The following is a 22,554-nucleotide window of genomic DNA, read 5'->3' as shown; positions in this document are numbered from 1 at the left end:
GTTATCCCTAAGACGAAATTTGCCCCTACCAAACTAGTGCATTTGGTTACATTGAATTCGCCAACAGTATATCTGTTTTTTAATTGCATTAAGCACAAACGAAGTTAAACCCGACCCTCTTAGAGATACTATATTTTTGTGAAGAGATTAGAAACATATTTCTGTAGTAAATAGCTTGCAATGATAATTTGAAGAAAACGTTTTTTGTATTTATGATGAACATAAACCTTTTCAAGAACCTGTGTTTTTTTATTTTCTAATGAAAATGTGTCTTTCCATGAAACAATGTCATTTTAGGAAAAGATACCCTGTTTCAAAATGAACAGTAATTTAATTTTAACCGTTTGATCTCAACGATCACCGTATGCTTTCAAAGATCACATCTTTTACAAGAGATGCATCCTTTACGAATGGTCATCTAATTATCATAATTAATTGAATCCTACCTGTTATTAATGATTAGCTAATATTAAATATTAAACTGTAATTTAATCATACATATATATAAAGCCCAAAACATATACGTAAATTTCTTAATAATTTTGAAATTTTTTACAACACTGTTTAGCTGACTTTCTCAGATAGTCAAGAGCCAGTTTGACGATGATTGGCTGTTGTTGATATCATCTGCCATCGCCCAATGGTTTCAATGCATGGTTTGGAAAGCTATCAAACCCGGCAATCGTACGGTTGGTGTCAAAGCTAAAAGAGCGTGTGGAAGTAGGGAGAAAGCACTCTGTCTCTTCTGTGTCGAAATTATCCTTTCCCATCGGATGTTTTTCAACAATTCTCAAAGCCTCTAGCTCCTTCGCCACTTACTTCATAGAGGGCCTATCCTCCCCTTTCACACTTAAGCACATTTTTTAAAGATTAGCGACCTCCTTTAGTTCCTCAATATTACCCTCATTTACAACATGATTTTCAAGAATTTGAAGTACGCGGTCCTCTTTCACTGCAGAAACTAAGTACATTGCAAGTTTTCTATCACGTCCCGTACTATTGAGAAAAACTACCTTCTTCCCAGTCAATATATAGCTCTGCCAAAACAACACCAAAACTGTAAACATCACTTTTTCCTGTAAGTTGGCCAGTGTGCATGTATTCTGGGTCCAAATACCCGAAAGTTCCTTGCACCAAAGTGGTTACTTGTGTTTGATCAAGAGAAATCAGTCTAGAAGCTCCAAAATCAGCCACTTTTGCTGTGTAGTTATCATCTAAGAGTATAATTGTAGTTCTCACATCTTTGTGAAAAATTGGTATAGAAGTTTTAGAATGTAAGTATGCAAGGGCTATTGCAGTTTCTGCTGCTATCTTTAGACGCATTTCCCATGAAAGTGAGGATGAGGGACTTTTATCATGAATATGGTCCAAAAGAGTCCCGTTTGTGATGAATTCATAAACTAATAAGGGCACTTCCCTTTGAAGACAACAACCTAAGAGCTTAACCACATTCCTATGATTGATTTGGGTAAGCACAAACACCTCATTTACGAATTGCTTAATCTGGCTATGATCACAAATTTTGGACTTCTTGATAGCAACCACTTTGTTGCATGATAATACTCCTTTATAAACAGTTCCATTACCTCCTTGGCCAAGAACCCTACTCTCGTCGTAGCTGTTAGTGGCTCGTTTAAGCTCTTCTGCGCTAAATATTTTTGCTGTCTCTACAGTCCTGCTGCAATTCGAGAGTTGTTGTTGTAACATTAAGCCTCCATTTTGTTGGAAGAATTTCTTCTCGAGCTTGATGAGCTTTCTTCTTTTAAGTCCCCAATTTATCCAAGAACCTCCCACCAGTAGACTTAAGAGGCTTATGCTAATACCTACATAAGTTCAAAAAACCATTTCGACCAAATTAAGTAGAATGTGTCATAATATTACCTCTGTCTTCGTTACCAATTTAAATGAACTACTTAATTTTTTTATTTTTTATTTTTTATTTTTTCTAAAAAAAGTTACATAAAATACAAAAGTGAACCATGTTTTGAATTTACTTTCTTTTGTCGAAACTTTGAGAGGCCAAAAACATATAGGAAATTATAACACAATCCTTATATACTTACCCATTAATGCAACAACCATTCTTTTATTAGGGCTGTCTTTACTACGTCTACGACAATCATCACCTTCAGACCCCTTGGGACAACGACATCTGAAACTCCCCTCAGTGTTGAAGCATTTTTTTCCGTTGCTGCAGAGGCTTGAATTTTTGCACTCATCAATATCTGAAAACACAGTGCATTAGCAATACAACCAACTTTTAATATTTTTGTGCAAATGAAAATCGGCCCTCTAGGCTCTAACCTCCGCCTAAAATAAAAAAATAAAAAAATAAGGAGAAACTTCATTTTGAGGCCATCTAACTTCCTTCTTTTTTGCAATTAATTTTTAAAATTAAGAAACTCTCAATTTAATATATTAAATTTTAAAAGGTTTGGAATGTCATTCATCCCGTTATGATTTAGGGTTAACTTTATAATTTTATAAATTTTACAATGGTATAAATGTCATTTTACCAATTTGCCCTAATGAGAGGGATGATATTCCAAACTTTTTCATGTTTGATACATTAATTGAAAGTCTTTGAACTTTAAAAAAATGATTACAAGAGACAAAAAATAAATAAAAAATAAATAAAGAAAGAAAGGAAGAAAGGGGATGTATATATGTGGCTACCTTGGCAACCAAAAATAGGGAAGTATGGGTTCCCTTTATAACCTTTGGAGCACTTGCAAGCATACCCAGGACCATTTTTCGAATCGTCGCAATAGCTATGCTTTGCCTTACATGCATAGCTTGTCAAATTTTTCCGAGCATCTAGGCATGTCTGATTCCCGACAGAAAAATCAAGCACCACAGGAATTGTGTGTCTTTTCTGCAAATCTATGAGTTCCGAGGAAAAGTTGAATGCTTTTTCTTCCCCTATAAAACCGAAGCTACATGTACTGAAGTTGCCGGCAACAGAGTGAGTGTTCAAGATCCCAACATTGACAGTAAAACTAGTAATCTGTTCTGGGATAATACTCTTGCAACAGCCGATGCCCTTGCAAGAGCCGTTGACAACACTGTCAATACTATACCAGAGTGACAAGCATCCACTGGAGTATTTCTTATGTGCGTCTGTAGCATTAAGATAAGCGAAAGTGTCACAGCCGACTGCTGTTAACTTGTTCTTCTCATGTGAGATGGGAAAATTCAACTCCGTGAATTCCAAATAGTTATAGGCATCGGTGGTGTTGCAGTTGTAATCAGTGGCTATGGGGATTGAGACTCGTAGTTCATTACTGTCCATTAATATGTTGAGGGCCGTTAGATTACTGGGGCTCAGAAATGGTGTTGAGTTGTTGCAAGTGATGAGAAAAGATGGATTCAGGTAACAGCCTTCGCTTGTTCCAAATGGGTAGGTGATATTAAGAGATCCACATGTTGTGATGCAGCTTGAATTGGGTTCTGATGCTGCTGCTGCTATTGCTGCTAGAATTATGGCTCCAAGTAGCACTCTTTGTAGTAAAGCCATTGCTTGCCTTTTCTGTGTCCTTCTACTCTTTGTAATATTTAGTCTATTATTTAAGAGCTGGAAAAGCATTTCTAAAGACCTTATAATTATATTCTTTTGCATAGAGAACCCTGAGAATGAATAGTCAAAATAGCTACTGAAAAAAGTAAAAAATTTTAAATTAGTTATTATTTTTTTTAAAATACATTCTGATAGATTTTTCTTCTTTAAATAATCATTTATGTGAAACAGAGTGAAAGAAAGAAAGGGAGAGAGAGAGAAAATAATTTTAAAAAAATTTGTAGTGAAAATAGGGAATAGGCAGAAGAGCCTATTTACAGTTCAGATTATAAAATAAAAATAAAAAAATAAAAAAATAATTGTTACGGTAGATGCTCTGCTAGTCAAATTTAGCTGTTTTGGGACATTTGCCTATATATTCTGCTGGAGATGCTAAGAGGCTTTGTGGTCTTGCAGACTTTCAGTTTTGATCAACAAGTATTATTTCTTTATTTTTTATTTTTTATTTTTTAAATTTGGAAACTTCATTTACGCTCCCTAAAGTACAATTTTTTCAATTATAGTCTTGAAGTTTAAAATTTTTTAATGTCAGTATCTAATGTTTTAGTCCCTTTTAATTTCACCATTTTTTTGTTAAAATGTCCAAAATGCCCCCATTTTTTTTTTTTTTAAAAAAATGAAAATTCAAAAATACCTTGAACTCACCCACGGCTAGGCCAATATTGGTCTTTGCTGACCCACAACAATGTCGTGGTTCATCAAAATTTTTACATTAAAAAAAAAAAAAAAAAAAAAAATGGGGGCATTTTGGGCTATCAACAAAAAAAAAATGTGGTGGAACTAAGAAGCTAAAACATTACAAATTCTGAAACTTTTAAGTTATGATTGCAAAACTACTTAATACGTCAGGAGAGTCTAATAAGTGACGTTTTCCCCCCCTTTTTTTTTCTTTGAGAAGCATGGCAGATGAAAAACAATATCTCCGATTCTCCCTAGCACGTTTCATAGTTCAATTATATAGGATTGATACATAGATTATACCTACTTTGCTAGATAATTTACATATTCTGACCCATGTCTATACACGTTTTATTTTTCATCATTTGCATTTCATATAGTTCTCATAACTCGTTTAATTAGGCTTCTCTCTGAATTTGGCTTAAAGAAAAAATGCCCTGAATTCCCAAAAGATGGTGATATAGCAAATGAGAACACAATTAAAGAATGTATTGCAGATATAATTAAAACATGGAGATGCAGATGCTTACCTTTCTTGGCCTGCAGTGTTCAATATCTGATCCATGATGAGCAAATTCAACTCCTGTGGTGAGCTTTGAAAATCTTGAAAGAAGAATTGATTTCCCAATTCCCAGAGTCTCCGGCCAATAAGAACAGCCTTGAGCAGTTAATCACACTCTTCATCAAATGAAATCAGCCATGGGCTATTTCTTTTACTCTCAATCTCTCCCAAGAAAGGGGAAAAAAAAAACAAAAAAAGGAGAATTTTGCAGGAGAAAACAAACTATAAGAATTCGTTCAAAAAGATAACTAGAAAAGAGAAAGTATTGAGGCATGGTGGTAAGTCCTGGTCTAATTATATTTATACAAGTTTCAAACCGTGCACCATTGTTTCTTGAGGGTATTGAGGGTTTACATGCATTTGAAAACATTGATAAAGACACATCATGGATGGCTCTTGAAGTTGTCAAGAATGGGTGTCATCAACGAACTAGGAAATTCCACGTGGAAATAATCCAGTTAAAGGATAGATAACTTGTAACGCTGCATATATTCTTCCAATTGATTTATATTAATTTCAATTCAAGTGCTTTAATTAATTTAAGAGTTCCCTTGGCATTGCTTTTTGAGGGTATTGAGTGCTTACATCTCAAACATTGATAAAGGCATCAATTTATAATTTATTTATTTCTATTATTTTTATGAATGAATTTTTATTGACAACAAATCAAAGAATTACAAAACTCTCCAGCCAACAAGCTGGACCACCAGATGCTATACAAAGGATCTAGCACCAATCCACTCTTGGCTGCCTAGCTCGAATTGCCTCCAATGTTTCTCAACTATTATATATAACTACATTTCTTAGAAATCACCCTTATAGGTTTATCAATTTCCACAATATTTCACAAGCGGCAGTTTACTCTGTATGCTTAATAGAATACTGTCCATCCCACTCCTTTCCCTTCGTTACACTTGCTAACTTTGCTTCCAATTTTCTTCTTCCATCATATACGAGCAAGGATCTTCTCTATTTCAAATAAAATAAGTAGCACATTTAAAAGTATACATGATACATAATTTAAATTTTGTAAAAGTGATGCTGATCGCAGAACACACGTTCTGCTACTGCGCTCAATCCTGTGATCAAGCGCATGATCGATCGCACAGGTTCCTAGAAGTGCGATCGATCGCCCGCGTGCCTGCGATCGAGCGCACACGGGGAGTCAATATGTTATTTTCATTTTTTTATTATTTAAACCGACTTTATGTTGTTACTTTATTAACATTAGGTTTTTTAGAGTCTTTCTTTCGTTATTTTATTTAGTTTAGGGTTTTGGGGTACTTATATCATATTTTATTAGGTTTAGGAGTCGATCTTGGGGCTATAAATACATGCTTATAACCTCTAATTTATCAGTTTATGTTGTTTATTGAATTTTGTTGAATAAGAATTACTCATAGGTGAGTTTTCTTCATATTTTTTTCTTTGAAATCATAAATAGACTCTAAATTTTGAGAAGAATTCTCAAATCATTGATAGATTTAAAATTTAGAATTATTTATCTCGTTCCTTATTGATGTTTTTCACTGCAGCCCACTAAGTCACGCTGCATCAAAAAGACATGTTAATATTAACTTCATATACACCGTTGGATGTATTAACTTTACATCAGGACCATGAAATGGAAATCTATCCATTTCATTTGAATTTGAAATGATCTTATTCCACCATATGCTACCCTATAACCATATATATTGTGCATAAAGGATACAATTCATATGCGCATCAATATATCAAGCCATAAGTGAATACAGCTTCCATCGATCTCCCATCGAGAATTTTAAGAAATTCTTAACTAAATCCCTCAACTTAAGAATCTGTTTTTTGAACTCCAAGTAGCATTCTGTTGAATTTTAATCGACCAAAAGCTTCTCCCTTTAAGCAAATTTACCTTAATCCATGCCACCCAAAGACAACCTTACTTAGTAAACAAATTCCAAATATGCTTCAAGATTGCATCCTTATTCCACTCTTCTATCCTCTTTAGCCCTAACCCTCTTTCTTTCTTTGGGACACAAATCAACTTCCAGGATACTTTTTCTTTGGCTGGACAATCTTCATTAATTTCCATTCCATAAGAAGTGATCATTGAATTTTTGTTCAATTGCTCTTATAAAATTCTTAGACAAAATGAAGATATTCGACCAATAGACTTGAATGCTATACATAGAACCGAAGACAAGAATTGCAATCTTCTTGCAAAAGACAGATTACTTGATATATAGCCAGTAACTAACAGTGTTTTTTTTTTCTTTTTTTTTTTTTTTTTTTTTTGTTGAAATTAGAGGCACTCCCAATTGTTTCACAAGGAAGTTTTCCTTCCTTCGTATTAAACATTCTAGCATCGACTCCTTCAATCTTTGTGAAACACCCACACGTACGGTAAAAGTACTCTTTGCTGGATTTGCTTGCAAATCTAACAAATCAGCAAATTCATGAAGCACTTTCTTAACACTTTGCACTGACTGCAATGTTGCCACAGAGAATAACAGAAGATCATCAACAAAACATATATGAGTAAGCTGAATTTAGGGAAAAATATAAAAAAGCCCCCCAAACTACCAGCCGTTTTCGATTTAGCCCCCTAATGTTCCAAAAGTGATAAAGTAGCCCCCCAAACTACCAAATTATTGCATTTTGGCCACTCTGTTAGTCAAAACCGTCAGTTTGGACGGAAACTGCAAAACGACGTCGTTTGTTACGGGTAAGTTACTACAATGCCCTTTTGAGAAAAATATAAAAAAGCCCCCAAAACTACCAGCCGTTTTCATTTTAGCCCCCTAATGTTTAGAAAGTGATAAAGTAGCCCCCTAACTACCAAACAGTTGCAATTTGGCTACTCCGTTAGTCATTACTGTTAAATATGATGGAAAATTCAAAACTACGTCGTTTTAACAAGGGTAAGTTACTAAAATGCCCTTTTAGGAAAAAAAATCATATTAAAACAAGCGCGCTAAACGGCACCGTTTTTCTTGAAATTAGGGTTTCCTTACACTTACCAAAACGGCGCCGTTTTGATAAGTGTTAGGAATAAAAGAAAAAACCTTAAACCCCATGCAGAAAAAACCCCCAACCCCAGTTTATCTCTCTCCCCCAAACCGCCGGCCACCACGTTGTTCTATCTCCGGCAACCTTCTCCCTCAAGTGAAAAAAACGCAACACCCCTCTCTCTCTTTCTCTCAAAACCGACTGCCCCTGCCACCACCATCCATCACCACCGGCCACACCATCCACTAGCTACGAAGCGCCACCGAAAAATTCTTACCCATTGTAGAAATCAAACAAAAAAACCACGTTCGTAGATAAACAACACCGATCCGATAGCTATACCATGAAATACAATAAAAAGATTGAGTTATGGGTAAGATTTACAGGCTGTCGGAGATAGACGACGTGGTGGCCGGCGGTTTTGGAGAGAGAGATAAACTAGGGTTGGGGGTTTTTTCGTGGGTCACCTGCGTGGGGTCTAAAGTTTTTTCTTTTAATTCCTAACACTTGCCAAAGTGGTGTCATTTTGGTAAGTGTAAGGAAACCCTAATTTCAAGCAAAACGGCGCCATTTTGCTTGCTTGTTTTAATATGCTTTTTTTTTTTTTTTTCAAAAAGGGCATTTTGGTAACTTACCATTGCCAAAACGACGTAGTTTTAAATTTCTCATCATATTTGATGGTAATGAATAACGAAGTGACCAAATTGCAATTGTTTGGTAGTTTGGGGGCTACTTTATCACTTTCTAAATATTAGGGGGCTAAAATGAAAACGACTGGTAGTTTGGGGGGCTTTTTTATATTTTTCCCAAAAGGGTATTGTAGTAACTTACTCGTAACAAACGACGTCATTTTGCTATTTCCATCCAAACTGACGGTTTTGACTAACGGAGTGGCCAAAATGCAATAGTTTGGTAGTTTAGGGGGCTACTTTATCACTTTTGGAACATTAGGGGGCTAAATCGAAAACGGCTGGTAGTTTGGGGGGCTTTTTTATATTTTTCCCCTGAATTTAAGAACATCTAGGATGATAACCAAATTCTTTCTCATACTTTGACATATCTTCTATCAAGTTGGACAGAATCTCCATAGATTACACAAATTAATAGATATGGAGAAATTGAAACATCTTGTCTTAAATCCCTCCTACCTTCAAAATATCTAACAATGATTCCATTTAAAGCAATAAAATCTAGGAGAAGTTATGCATTCACGTATCCAGTTGACAAACTTCAAATTAAGGAGCTCCTAAACTTATTAAGCATTGAATAACAAACTCCCAATGCTAAATAAGTTGTTATTCAATGCTTAATAAATGAAAGTCGGATGAGAGTTTGAGAACATTTATTTTGCCACCACGGCCCTTTCTGTAAATAAATGGTAACTAAATGAAAATGAATAGGATAATGATTAAGGGATCAATTATGGAGTGGCGGTTAAGGTACGTAGAATTTCTAAACGACTTGAAAGCATTGGAAACACCGTCTTAAGAGAGAAATATTAGATTTTCAAATCTCAAGAAGAAACTAAAAAATACTGGAATATATATCATGATGTGCGTCTCAGAAAGATATTTTCGGAATATATGGGGTCACATGTGAAATTCTAAGATCCATAGTAAAAGTTATGTGTGCTTTACTAAACATTGTGTGATGCGGTCAAATTGCTAAAAAGTCAATTGCGAACGGTCGAGAGTCGACTTAGAATGTTCGATCGTGTATCAAACACGCAAATATCATATTTTTTGAGCTATAAAAATGGTGTTTTGGTGCTAGAATTCCATTATGTGCAACCCCCAAGTCCAAGAACGACCCAACAGCCTTTTGAGAAATGTTAGAATATTTGATATTATTCTATTATGTTGTCTTATATGTTCTAGGGTTTAGTCTAGGGTTTCTTCCCACTATGTCTTTTATCTCTATAAATAGAGAGCTATGTAAACATATTATATATAGAAGAGAATATACTACTCAATACAATGTAATCCTTATATGCTTTCACTTTTTTCTCTCTTCTCTCTCTCTTTCTTCCACTCTCCAATATATTCAACAATATATTTAACATAGTATTAGCCTCCAAAAACGTCATTGACGTTTCCCAACGCTCCCTCCCACAACCTCTATTCTGGCCGTCCACGCGCCACCAAGCCTCATCTGTAAATCTCTTCCACACCTTCACCACAACCTCATCTGGAAAAGTAATCCTAGAATCAAGGTTGCAAGGCACAAATCTACGAATTTGTGGAAGATCCACCGCCAACGGCTCATTTATGCGCCGCCACGCCCCACCGGCTCTTCAACGCACCTCCACGCGCCATCACACTCCACCATTAGCCTCGGCTCCTGTCCCAGAGGACAAATTAGATGCCGAAAAGTCTAGATCTATTCAAATCACTGCCATCCAAGCTTCCACACGTTGTCACGTGCGTCCAGGAGGTTCTGTCACTCTTCCACGCGCCTGCAGCATTCCACGTGCCGAGAGGCCCGCCTAAGAATCTGTCTCTTCTGTTACACACCCCACAAAGCTCCTATCACATCGGTAGTAGCACCAATTGACAGATCAGGGCTAGACGAGTCTAGATCCGTCTAGATTAGCAACAGTGTAAACAATAGTTTTAATCGGTTAAGAATAATGTTACTCTTTGCATTTATTTTATATAAATTAAAATAATATATTTTAAATAATTTTTATTTTTATAAAAAATAAAAGTAAAAAATAAAATCGCCTAAAACATATCAACCAACCCATATAAATAAAATGAGTGTGAACTCTTAGCGAGTGTTAGTAACGATATCTGGCTGTCTATTGATGAATTCAAAGTCTTCGAGACTTTTACGTGCTAGTGCTAGAATTTGATTACTCTTATCTGTGCAACAATTTGTGACTTCAAAACTACTCTTCTATATCTTTTACGCGTATCCGGAAGAGTATGAGCAAATGGAATCAAACAGGGAAAAATGATGTAATAAGAAGAGCTATCATAAATCGAACAAACTCTTATTTTGCTATATATGCATGTATCTTTGTGATATCAAATATATATGAGAAAACTAATTTGTCTTCATTAGTATTTAGTGGGGACGGAAACTGACATATCAATTAAGTTGCATATAAAATTGAGCTGATTGAATTGATGAGCAAGTTTTATTCGATGGGATCTGGTCTCGCATCTATCATGGGTCTCTCTGTTGATGATAGGAAAGGTTTGGAAGGCATTTGTAAGCATTCAACTTCTCCTTCAAGCATTTGTACGACTTTGTTCATTGAAGGGTTATCAATATTACACTTCATCTATATACACCATAACGCAAAAATGACCATCTTCTTGCTTATGTTCTTTTCCTCCTCTATGGTGTCTTTCATTTCAATGTCATTTTACGCCATTCAATTGGTCATAAACCCAAGTAAGAAAGTGTATTTGGCTTGAGTATTTGGCAAATGCATTTAGTTTTTTCTTCTACCAGCCATTTCCATCAGCTACATTCTAAAACTATAAACATCAGCTATGTATGAGACACCTCCAATGTTTTTATAGAACAACTCAGGAGCCATTTATATGAAAATCTCTCTTATACTAGTCTAGTCAAAGAAACAATACTTTCACTTGCTGAATACAATTTTGCGAGGTCAAAGTCAAAAACCTTGAGAGTAAAATTCTTATCAAGAAAAATGTTGTAAGGCTTGATATCAAAATGTAACATCTGCATGTCACATCCTTGATGTAAATATTCAGTCCCACGAGCAACTCCTAAAACTATATCATGCATTTTGTCATAGTTTAGGAGCGTACGTACTTCTGGCAAAAATATATATTTATTAAGGGAACCATTAGGCATGAACTCATATACAAGAGCTTGTTTTGATCCATCAACGCAAAAACCAATAAGTTGCACTACATTAACAAGACGAATCATTCCAATAGTTGCAACTTCGTTGATAAAATCTTGTCTGTTAGCTTTGGACTTACCTAAAATCTTTATAGCCACAATATGATCACTTCGAAGCATTCCTTTAAATACAGTGCCACAACCTCCTTCACCCAATTTGTCCCTAAAATTTTTGGTCATCTTCCTAATTATCTCTGAGTAAGAATACCTTATGAGTATGAGATTATTGTAGCTTTGCAAAAATTCTTCAACGACATCGTACCTTGATAAATGCCTCCTAATATAAGCCAATTAATTTTATCAAATGATGCAAATGTTGATTATATTACAGCCATATAAATAAATGCCTTTACTGGTGTCTCTTGTAAATTTGTAATGCTTTGATGTCTGGCTACTTTCAAATTAATATCCTATATCTTGGACCATGTATCTACAACTCATTGATGTCTGGCACCCACCAACTGCATCAAATGTAATATCCTATATCTTGGACCATCTATCTACAACTCACGCATGCATATGTGTCCTTCGATCCCAAGTAAATTAAGCTTTTCTTTCCTTCAATATTATGCTATATTTATCAACCATTTTCCCTCGTTTCTTTCACAAAAGTCCAATTTTTTTCATGTTACCAAACTTTCTTCTGTTTTTTTACCACAAAAAAATTTAAAACTCCATTCACTTCGGTATCACATCAATCCACCATGGCAGCTGAATTTGTGAAAATCACTGGCAAAACCCATGTCCTGCCCAACAAGAAACTAGGAAGAAGAGAATGTCAATTGGTAATATTTGAACTTCCACATATATTTAGCTTTCTACTACAACCAAACGTTGCTGTGTTACAGAGAGAGTGACTTTGAGGAGATGGTTGGGAAATTAAGAGATGGTCTGGGCGTGGTTTTGGAAGACTTCTATCAACTGGCCGGGAGGCTAGGCAAAGATGAGGAGGGGATCTTTAGGGTGGAGTACAACGATGAAATGGACGTCGTGGAGGTGGTGGCGGCCATCCCCGATGGGATCCAAATTGCTGATCTGCCCGCCGACGTGGGCTGCACCACTGTGAAGGAGTTGACACCATACAATGGGGTCTTGAACTTGGAAGGCCTCCGTAGGCTTCTGTTAGCAGTACTGCAGGTAAGCCTTGGAATTTCATGCAATGCCATTTTTCTTCACAATTTCAACAAACTATTTTAAATGATGTGAAATTTCTTATACCATTATATATAACAACATTAAATCTTGAAATAACTTATCACTTTTTTATTTTCGTTCGAGAGGATGTTTGTTTGATCACCGTTTACCTAGCTTAATTTTTGTCCATACTTCTTCAGGCATAACTTGGAGATCGTACAAGTATTCAAAAAAGTATTATATATAAACAATTCCGTCTGAGATGGATTAATGGGTTATTATTTTTCATTAACGTTTGAAATGATCTTAACAGCTTTGGTGCTTTCATTTGAGTTATTTTCTCCCTTTTTGTTTTCTTGCGCTCTATTTTATTGAGGTAAGGTGTTTTAAGTAAAATTTAGTGTTTTACACTTCCCTTAACTTTTTCTTTTTCTTATCTACATTTCTCTTTGTTAAATAATTTTTATAAGTAATCAAAAAGTATTATTAAAAAAACAAAGCCGTCCCTAATTAAATCTGTAGGAAATATACAAGAGGAAACACACATACTTAACTAGAAGGAAACAAAAAGAGTACAAGAAAATTACTATAACTAATTGACAAAGAAAAAACATAAGCAAATGTCTAAAGATACAAAATTTTGAAGAACAAAGACGTAATCTCCTCTAGAGTCCTATATGGGTTCTCAAAAAAAAATTCTGTCATTCATTTCTTTTCATGAACATTATAAAAGGCACGTAGACACTAGGGGTGCAAAGGCGGGCGGTTTTTAACCGCCCGCTAACCGCTAACCGCTATAACCGCCAACCGCCTAACCGCCTAACCGTTTAACCGCATTAACCGCTAACCGCCTAACCGCCATAACCGCCTAGCGGTTAGCGGTTAGCGGTTATTGTGTCTATTAACCGTAACCGCTAACCGCTAACCGCCTTTTTATATAATATATTTTTATAATTATAATTGTAAAAATATTTATACATATAACATAATCACTTGATCATTAAATCACAATTTTTTTAAAAAATAATTAAATCACAATTTGAGTATACAATTTGAGTATGAATATATTATCACTATAATTTATATGATTATATCATATAATCACTTGATCATTAAATCACAATTTTTTTTAAAAAATAATTAAATCACAATTTGAGTATTAATATATTATCACTATAATTTATATGATTATATCACATGAGATTGATTATTAAATCATTTGATTATATAATAACAAATTATACATATATAATATGACATAACTCATAAGTATACTAATTCATACTAATACAACAATTAAATATCTAGAGACTTATTTCCAATGTATGTTATAAACCTATAAGTCTATATAAGTCTACATATGTATATGAATAATATAAATGTATAATATCAATAGTTAATCATATGATTCAATGACAATTCAAATACTTTATTCAAGACTTCAAGTGAATCATATTATTAATGTACAATGATGATATGATTCGTATAATATCAAATTAAGTAATTGACATTGAATTAAACAATGACCAATGTGTTACTTATAAACATAATTTAAGTATTAATGTATTATCATTATAATTTTAGTAATTTATATATTATCACTATAATTGATATGATTATATCACATGATGACTTGATCATTAAATCATATGATTATATAATAATAAATAATAAATATATAATATGACATAACTCATAAGTCATAAGTCTACAAGTTAATCATATGATTCATGTACAATGATAATCACAATTGATTCAATTGAATTAAACAATATGTTACTTATAACTACAAGTCTACAATTTAATTAAAGCATTATTAGATACTTTAGGAATTTAGGATTTAGGAGTTTGAACATTACCATTTACCATTAGATATTAAGTTCAATTCAAAGAAAAAAGATTATAAGTAAATATGATAAGAATTTAAATAATTAATCATATGAATCATATGATATAATTTAATGAGACTATATGATTATATAATATCAAATTAAGTAATTGACATTAGATTCAACAATGTGTTACTTATAATCACAATTGAAGTATTAATGTATTTTTTGAACATTTTTTAGAAAAAGAAATTTAACCATTTTTTGAAAGAAAAAAAAAAAGAAGAAAATTAACAATTTTGAACAATTTTGAATTTTTTTTATATATATATATAATTGCTTATAGTTTTTTTTTTTTTTTTTTGATAAATAATTGCTTATAGTTATATTATATGCATATTGAATAATATAAATGTATAAGATAAATATTTAACTATATGATCCAATTACAATTCCAATACTTAATCAATTATTCATGTACAATGACAATGACAATGTGATTCATATAATATCAAATTAAGTAATTGACATTGGATTAAACAATGTGTTACTTATAACTACAATTGAAGTATTTTTGTTTGTTTGTAAGTTTATAAGATCAACACTTAATCATATGATCAAATGACAATTCAAATATTTATAGCAATTGGGCCCAAGAAGATATTAAAAATAGAAGAAAAAAAAATGAGGGTAAAAAAAAGCCCAAAAAGCCCAAAAAAAGCCCAATTTTAAAAAAGCGGTTAGCGGGCGGTTATCTATTTCACTAACCGCTAACCGGCCACTAACCGCTAACCGCTAACCGCTAGGCGGTTAGCGGTTGCGGTTAGTGAAATTTACTAACCGCTAGGGCGGTTACGGTTAGCGGTTATTGCCACTAACCGCTAACCGTAACCGCCTTTGCACCCCTAGTAGACACCATCTTCCACATAATTGCACTACGTGTACTATTGATAGTCCACCAACAAGTATATAAGTCAACTAATGTTTACGCGCAAATGACCCAAGACAAACCAAACTGACCAAAAAAGGCACTCATGGCATAAGTCATGAGTGATCGAAGAAGATGGTCCACATACTCTCCATTCCTCTTACACATATATATACAACATCTGTCTGCCACAATGATATGCCGCTTCTTGAGGTTCCATAGTAAGGATTGTGTCTAAAGCTGCCAAAAGATTTATAGTAATCGAATATCTTTGTTAAACAATCAATTATTTGGAAAACATAACCTAAAGTAAATTAATTAATTTAATAATTTAATTGATATTTTAACACTTTATTTTAATTGCAGGTTCAAACTCTTCATAGATAAGACATAAACTATTTAATTGAAATGAAAGATAAATTATAGAATCAAGATTTAAACTAAAGTTATATACTCTAATACCATATTAAATTATCTTTAAAATTTATTAAGTAGCATTATTATTATTTTTTTAATTAACATGCTTTCGTATGTAATTGGCCGGTCCAGGTCCCCAAGAGGTAGCTCAATCGGCTGAGACCACGCCTAATGAAGCGGTAGTCACTAGTTCGAATCTCCCTTCACCCTCTTGTGCGGACATATCAAAAAAAAAAAAAAATTGGCCAGTCCAATGCCTTCAATTATTTATCACGTCGCCGTCAGCACATGCCACCAGCCCAATAATTAAGGATGGAGGACTCAATTTCTTTTTTCCCAAATTGTCTCTTGTCTCTATTTTTTTTTTTGAAAAGTCTTCTCGTCTCTATTTTTTTTTTTGAAAAGTCTTCTCTTGTCTCTTCTCTTGTCTCTATTTTTTTTTATTGAAAAGTCTTCTCTTGTCTCTATTTTTTTTTTTGAAAAGTCTTCTCTTGTCTCTTGAAAGTAGGGCTAAGCGCCGATCGGTAATGTCGGTTTCGGTAGAAAAATTTTATTTTCACCTTTCTAACCGACAATGTTGGTAAAGTCGATTATTTTACCGACTTATTCTGCCAAATTTTATTTTATTTTGCATTTCGAACCAAATGGTGGTCGAAAAAGTCGGTGTCAGTCGGAAGTCGGTAATGTCGGTATGTGAAAAAGTGGCAAATTTGTCGGTAAAGTCGATTAAAAGTCGGTCGGTAAAGTCGGTTCGGTTAAAAAACCTCTTCTGCTTATCAAACTGAAAAGTTCGGAATAAAAAAAAAAAATCATGCCGCCTACCGTCCTCCATCTAGTTACTAACAGTCGGTGTCTATCGAAATCGGTCGAAAGTCGGTTAGTCACTAATTTGCTCAGCCCTACTTGAAAGCAACACTTTACAGTACTTCATGCAAGGATAAGGATGGAAAACTTTACACTTCATACTCCAATCATATTCAACTACATCAATTTCTTTTATTATCATTATTAGAGTTGTGAAATTACGCACGCCAGCGTGAGTGAATATGCAGTGCCTCACGCTGGTGTGAAGAGTAACCAAAAAAATATTAAAAAAATATTGAAACAATAACTTTTGGTTATTGTTCACACCAGCGTGAGACACTGTGCACTTATGCTGGCGTATGTAATATCACCACTCTTATTATTATTATTATTATTATTATTATTATTTCATTTGAAACTACATTTCGGTCCTCAAAATTTCAATATATTGTTTAGGAACATAGATGTAGGTGAATATTAAGAGCACTCCCAGCAGACTCCCTATAAGGGGGTCTGTTCCCTAAATTTAGGGAATATGTCTAAAAAATCACAAAAAACACCCCACAGCAGATTCCCTATATGGTTCCTTAAACCATCAGCTGCTACAGTTGAACCCAATGTTTGGGGTTCAACTGTAGCAATCCTTGTGATTATTATAATCATAAAAAAAAACGCTCTCTCTCCTATTACTCCTTTTCACGCAGTCATCACCATTATTTTTCTCCGTTCTTTCTTCTCCACCCTCTTCTTCTTCTGCACTTCATCTAGTTCAAGTAAAGCAAAATTACTAGCAGAAATATAAACCCAGTTGATTTTTGCCCTCAAGAAACCAAATCTCCATCTTCACTCTCACGGCCACTCAAAGGATTTACACCCAAAATTAACAACAAATAAAACCCACAAAATCAATCATCCCCAAACAACTTAAATCGTTCCAGAACTCACCAAAACTCAACCAAAACTCAACCACAAGCTCCACAACAACCCAATCAAAAATCATCAAGAACACAATTGATTACCCAAATAAAAATACCCAGAGAATCAACCCCATCACAATCAAATACCCATAACTCTCTCTCTCCCTCCCTCACTCTCACGTTTTCTCTCTGTTTTCTAAAGCTGGTTTCGCTGCAGATAATGATTGAGAGGATAAGAATATGAGGATAACCATTCGGCATAGCAAAAATTCTCCCTTTTCTGTCTTCGTGAGCGAGAATCTACTGGGGGAAAGTGAGGTAGAGAGTGAGATCTAGAAAGGGAGAGAGAGGTGTGGCTGGTGTAAAGAAAAGAAGAAAACAGAGAGTGAGAGAGGGAGGTGTGGCTGGTGTAAAGAAAAGAAGAAAACAGAGAGTGAGAGAGGGAGATGTGACCAGGGAAGGGAAAGAAGACGGAGATGAGAGAGATGAAAAAAAAAAATGTTTTTAGAATAAAATAATATATTATTTTAATGAAAATGAAAATAATATTTTAATGATGTAGGGAATGATAAAGGGAAGCTATTGTGGAGTTTTTGTAGGTAGAGAAGCAAAAAGTGGTTTGGATCCTTAAATATAGGGAACATGGTTGGGTAGCTGTTGGGAATGCTCTAACGGCTTGTATCTGTTATTCACAATTATTTACTATTTATTATTTGTCATATTTTAATAATAATATTTTTTAAAATTGAGGGCGATATTCGAAATAAAGATTTTCTTAATTTCTTTAATTTTACGTTGAAACCGGATCTTCCCTGTTCAATAGGAGAGGTTCCTTTTGCCAACTGCATCAAATGTAATCTCCTATAAGTACAACTTGGACCACGTATCTACATCTCATGGATTAGTCCTTCGATCCCAACTTAACTAAGCTTTTCTTTCCTTCAATATTATGGCTATGTTTAGCAATCATTTTCCCTCGTTTCTTTCAAAAAACTCAAATTTCTTTCTTCACGTTACCAAATTTTCTTCATTTTTTTCTCATAAAAAATTTAAAACCCCTTTCACTTTCACCTTCGTATCTCATCAATCAACCATGGGAGCTGAATTTGGGCGAGCGGATCAAGACAAGAAGAGAGTGAAAATAACTGGCAAAACCCATGTGATGCCCAACAAGAAACTGGGAAGAAGAGAATGTCAATTGGTAACATTTGATCTTCCATACTTAGCTTTCTACTACAACCAAAAGTTGCTGCTTTACAGAGGGAGTGACTTTGAGGCGATGGCGGGGAAATTAAGAGATGGGCTGGGGGTAGTTTTGGAAGACTTCTATCAGCTGGCCGGAAGGCTAGGCAAAGATGAGGAGGGGGTCTTTAGGGTGGAGTATGACGATGAAATGGACGGCGTGGAGGTGGCGGAGGCCATCGCCGACGGGATCCAAATTTCTGATCTGCCCGCCGACGAGGGCTGCAGCACTTTGAAGGAGTTGATACCATACATTGGGGTCTTGAACGTGGAGGGCATCCGTAGGCCTCTGTTAGCAGTGCAGGTAATTAACACTTAGAATTTCATGCAAATCCTTTTTTTTTTTCTTTTTTTTTTTATTCACAATTTGATAGAAACTATTTATCATAATTAGGGGTTAAAAATGGAACAATTTGTCCAGTTGAAACCATTAAGGTCGACGACCTTGTTTTTATTGCTTAAAAAATAGTGGAAATTGCCCCAATATTGAAGCACAACCATGCATGAATCACACCCCTCCCCAACCGGATAAGGATAAATAGTAGATTATTAAATTGCTTAATTTTATAATATTTATTTTGCATCAAACAATTTGAAAAAAAAAAAAAATTATATTATTATTTTTTTCGTAACTTTTAAAAAGACGTTTTTTCGTAATAGCAAAAAAAAAATAAGATACTTCATTTTATACGAAATGGTGAGAATCTACAATTTCTGATGATCCTCCAACTATGACAGAGTTGGGTGTTTTTATGAGCTAGTCAATTAATGAACCCTTCAAAGTTTGTGCATATGGCGGCAGAATAGATTGAGAGGTGCGAATGGCAATGTCAAAGTTGACTTTTAGGTTGTTAAGTGGGGATTAGCTGTTTCATGAGGTTATCCTTATCAAGAGCAGCCCAAAGTTCCATATATAGTAATATATTAAGGATGTTTGTTAAATAATTAATTATTTAAAAAAATTTAAATCATTGAAAAATAATAAATTTAATTATTTAATTAATATTTTATTATTTTTAATTATTTAATTAAAGTGTGTGTTTAAATTTCTCATTAATAAAAACTCAATATATAAATTATTTAATTAAAATAAGTGATAAATTATAAGAACTAAAGATATATATATATAATCTAATATCATATTAAATTTAATAGGTAGCTTACTTTTTTTTAAAAAAAAAATTATCATGCTGTCGTATTTGGGCCCAGTGCCTTCAAATGTTTATCACATGTCCGCCGATTGGATGTTCCACCAGGCAAATAATTGCCTTTTTCGCAAATTGTCAGTCGTCTCTTGAAAGCAACACTTTACACTTCATTCAAGGATAAGGGCCGAGACTTTTGGTCTGTTTGAGACGCCACTAGCGTCCAATCATATTCAACTTCATCAATTTCTTTCTTTTCTTTATTATTATTTTTCATTAATTTGAAGCTTAATTAATTATATGATTAAAATACATTTCTATTTCTCGTTAAATAAATGTTATATGTAGCATGCATGTGAGTTGAGCCCACTAACACACGTATCTTCGTCGTTGACGTACGTAGTTAACCAAGCTGAAAGATGGACTCGCAATGGGGTGCGCATTCAACCACGGGATCCTCGACGGGACCTCCACGTGGCACTTCATGAGATCATGGGCCGAGATCTGCGGCGGGGCTCACTCCATCTCGGTCCCACCCTTCCTCGACCGCACCAAAGCCCGCAACACACGCGTGAAGTTCGACATCTCGCTCCCCTCGGACACACTCGCTTCATCCAACGGCGACGCAAAGACGGCTCCACAACTCAGGGAGAAGATCTTCAGCTTCTCCGAGGCTGCCATCGACAAGATCAAGTTAAAAGTCAACTCAAATCCTTCCTCCTCATACGACGGCTCGAAACCATTCTCCACATTCCAATCACTCTCCGTCCATATCTGGCGCCATGTAACCCATGCACGTAAACTGAACCCCGAAGACCACACCGTGTTCACCGTCTTTGCAGATTGCCGGAAACGGGTTGAGCCGCCGATGCCGAAGAGCTACTTCGGGAACCTAATCCAGGCAGTGTTCACCGTCACGACAGTCGGGTTGTTATCGGCGAACCCGGCAGAGTTTGGTGCGGCAATGATTCAGAAATCAATAGAAATGCATGACGCCAAGGCCATCGAGGAGCGCAACAAAGAGTGGGAGAGGTCACCGAAGATCTTCCAATTTAAGGATGCCGGAGTGAACTCCGTTGTGGTGGGGAGCTCACCAAGGTTCAAGGCGTACGAGGTGGATTTCGGGTGGGGGAAGGCGGAGAGTGTGAGGATGGGGTCCAACAACAAGTTTGATGGGATGGTGTACTTGTTGCAGGGGAAGAGTGGTGGGAGGAGCATCAATGTGGAGATTAGCTTGGAGGCAGCGACGATGGAGAGGCTGGAGAAGGACAAGGAGTTTCTTATGGAGTTCTAATTAATTTTTCATGTATTTGGATGCAATCATGCAAGAAGAAGAACAACAACATACTTACGGTTAAATCACTAGTTATCTCAAAAGCTTAAGTTCTTTAACACTTCTCCTCACGTGTGGGCTTAAATTCTCTTTTAATAGGAGAGGCTCAATACGTGAAATATTTAATTGAAAATGGAAGGTAAATTAACAAAGTCAAGGTTCGATTCCAAGACTTTTGGCTCTGATATCATGTTAAATTATTAATTATCCCAAAAGTTTAAGCTCTTTAACACTCCCTCTCCCTTGTGGGCTCAAATTCTTTTTTAATAGTTGAGGCCCAACACGCGAAATATTTAATTTAAATGGGGGTGATTTGACTGAGACAAGATTTGATTTTAAGATCTTTGGCTTTTATACCATGTATTAAAGTAAAGAGAGCAGAAGCGGAGAGAAACGTATGAGCTACATCTTGTTTCTTCAATATATCAAACAATATTATATAACTCTCTATTTATAGAGAGACAATGAATAGTGACCAAGAAATTTTAAAGTAGACCTAAATTAATTAAGGAAGAGAATAAATCTTACAAAGAAATATAATAACCGAGAATAAAAATATTCTAACATAAAGAGAAATAACTTGTTAAGGAAAATATTAATAAACCTAATTTAGAAAATATAAAATATTCCAACATCCCCCCTCAAACTCAAGGTGTAAGCTTGAGTTTGGAAAAGAGAAGAAATTAAAGGCATCCAAAGTCGATGGTTGGATCACGGCGAGAAAGGCTGAAAGTGACGGCTAGAGAAATACTGAAAAATGGAGACAAGCCGCTAAAAGAATCTGGTGAAGGGTCAAGGCGCAATTGAAAATGAGGGTAGAGAACGGAAACTAGCCATTAAAAATCCTATGAAGGGCCAAACCACATTGTGCCAAGATTCTCCGACAAGAAAGACGAGAAAGGTTGAAAGTGACGGTTGAAGAAATACCGGAGAACGGATACATGCCGCTAAAAGAATTCAATGAAAGGCCAAGCCGAAACTGACAATGAGGCCCGAGAAAGGAAACTAGCCATTAAAAATCCTGTGAAGGGTCAAACCACATTGTGCCAAGATTCGCCAATGAATAAAGTTGTGGATCACAACAAAATTGGAAGATTGTCATAAGAGAATAC

General features: G+C 35.0%; 2 pseudogenes; one reads left to right on the top strand and one right to left on the bottom strand.

Annotated features, from left to right (window-relative positions):
- Positions 1-623: 623 nt before the first annotated feature.
- Positions 624-3,517, bottom strand: LOC132185386 (putative wall-associated receptor kinase-like 16; annotated as a pseudogene).
- A 15,298-nt stretch (positions 3,518-18,815) lies between these two features.
- LOC132185387 (BAHD acyltransferase DCR pseudogene) lies at positions 18,816-21,403 on the top strand (annotated as a pseudogene).
- Positions 21,404-22,554: the final 1,151 nt, after the last annotated feature.

This window comes from Corylus avellana, chromosome 7, assembly GCF_965113065.1.
Source record: "Corylus avellana chromosome 7, dhCorAvel1.hap1.2, whole genome shotgun sequence".
NCBI classification, from domain to species: Eukaryota; Viridiplantae; Streptophyta; class Magnoliopsida; order Fagales; family Betulaceae; genus Corylus; species Corylus avellana.
This window is presented reverse-complemented; position numbering and strand designations above follow the sequence as displayed.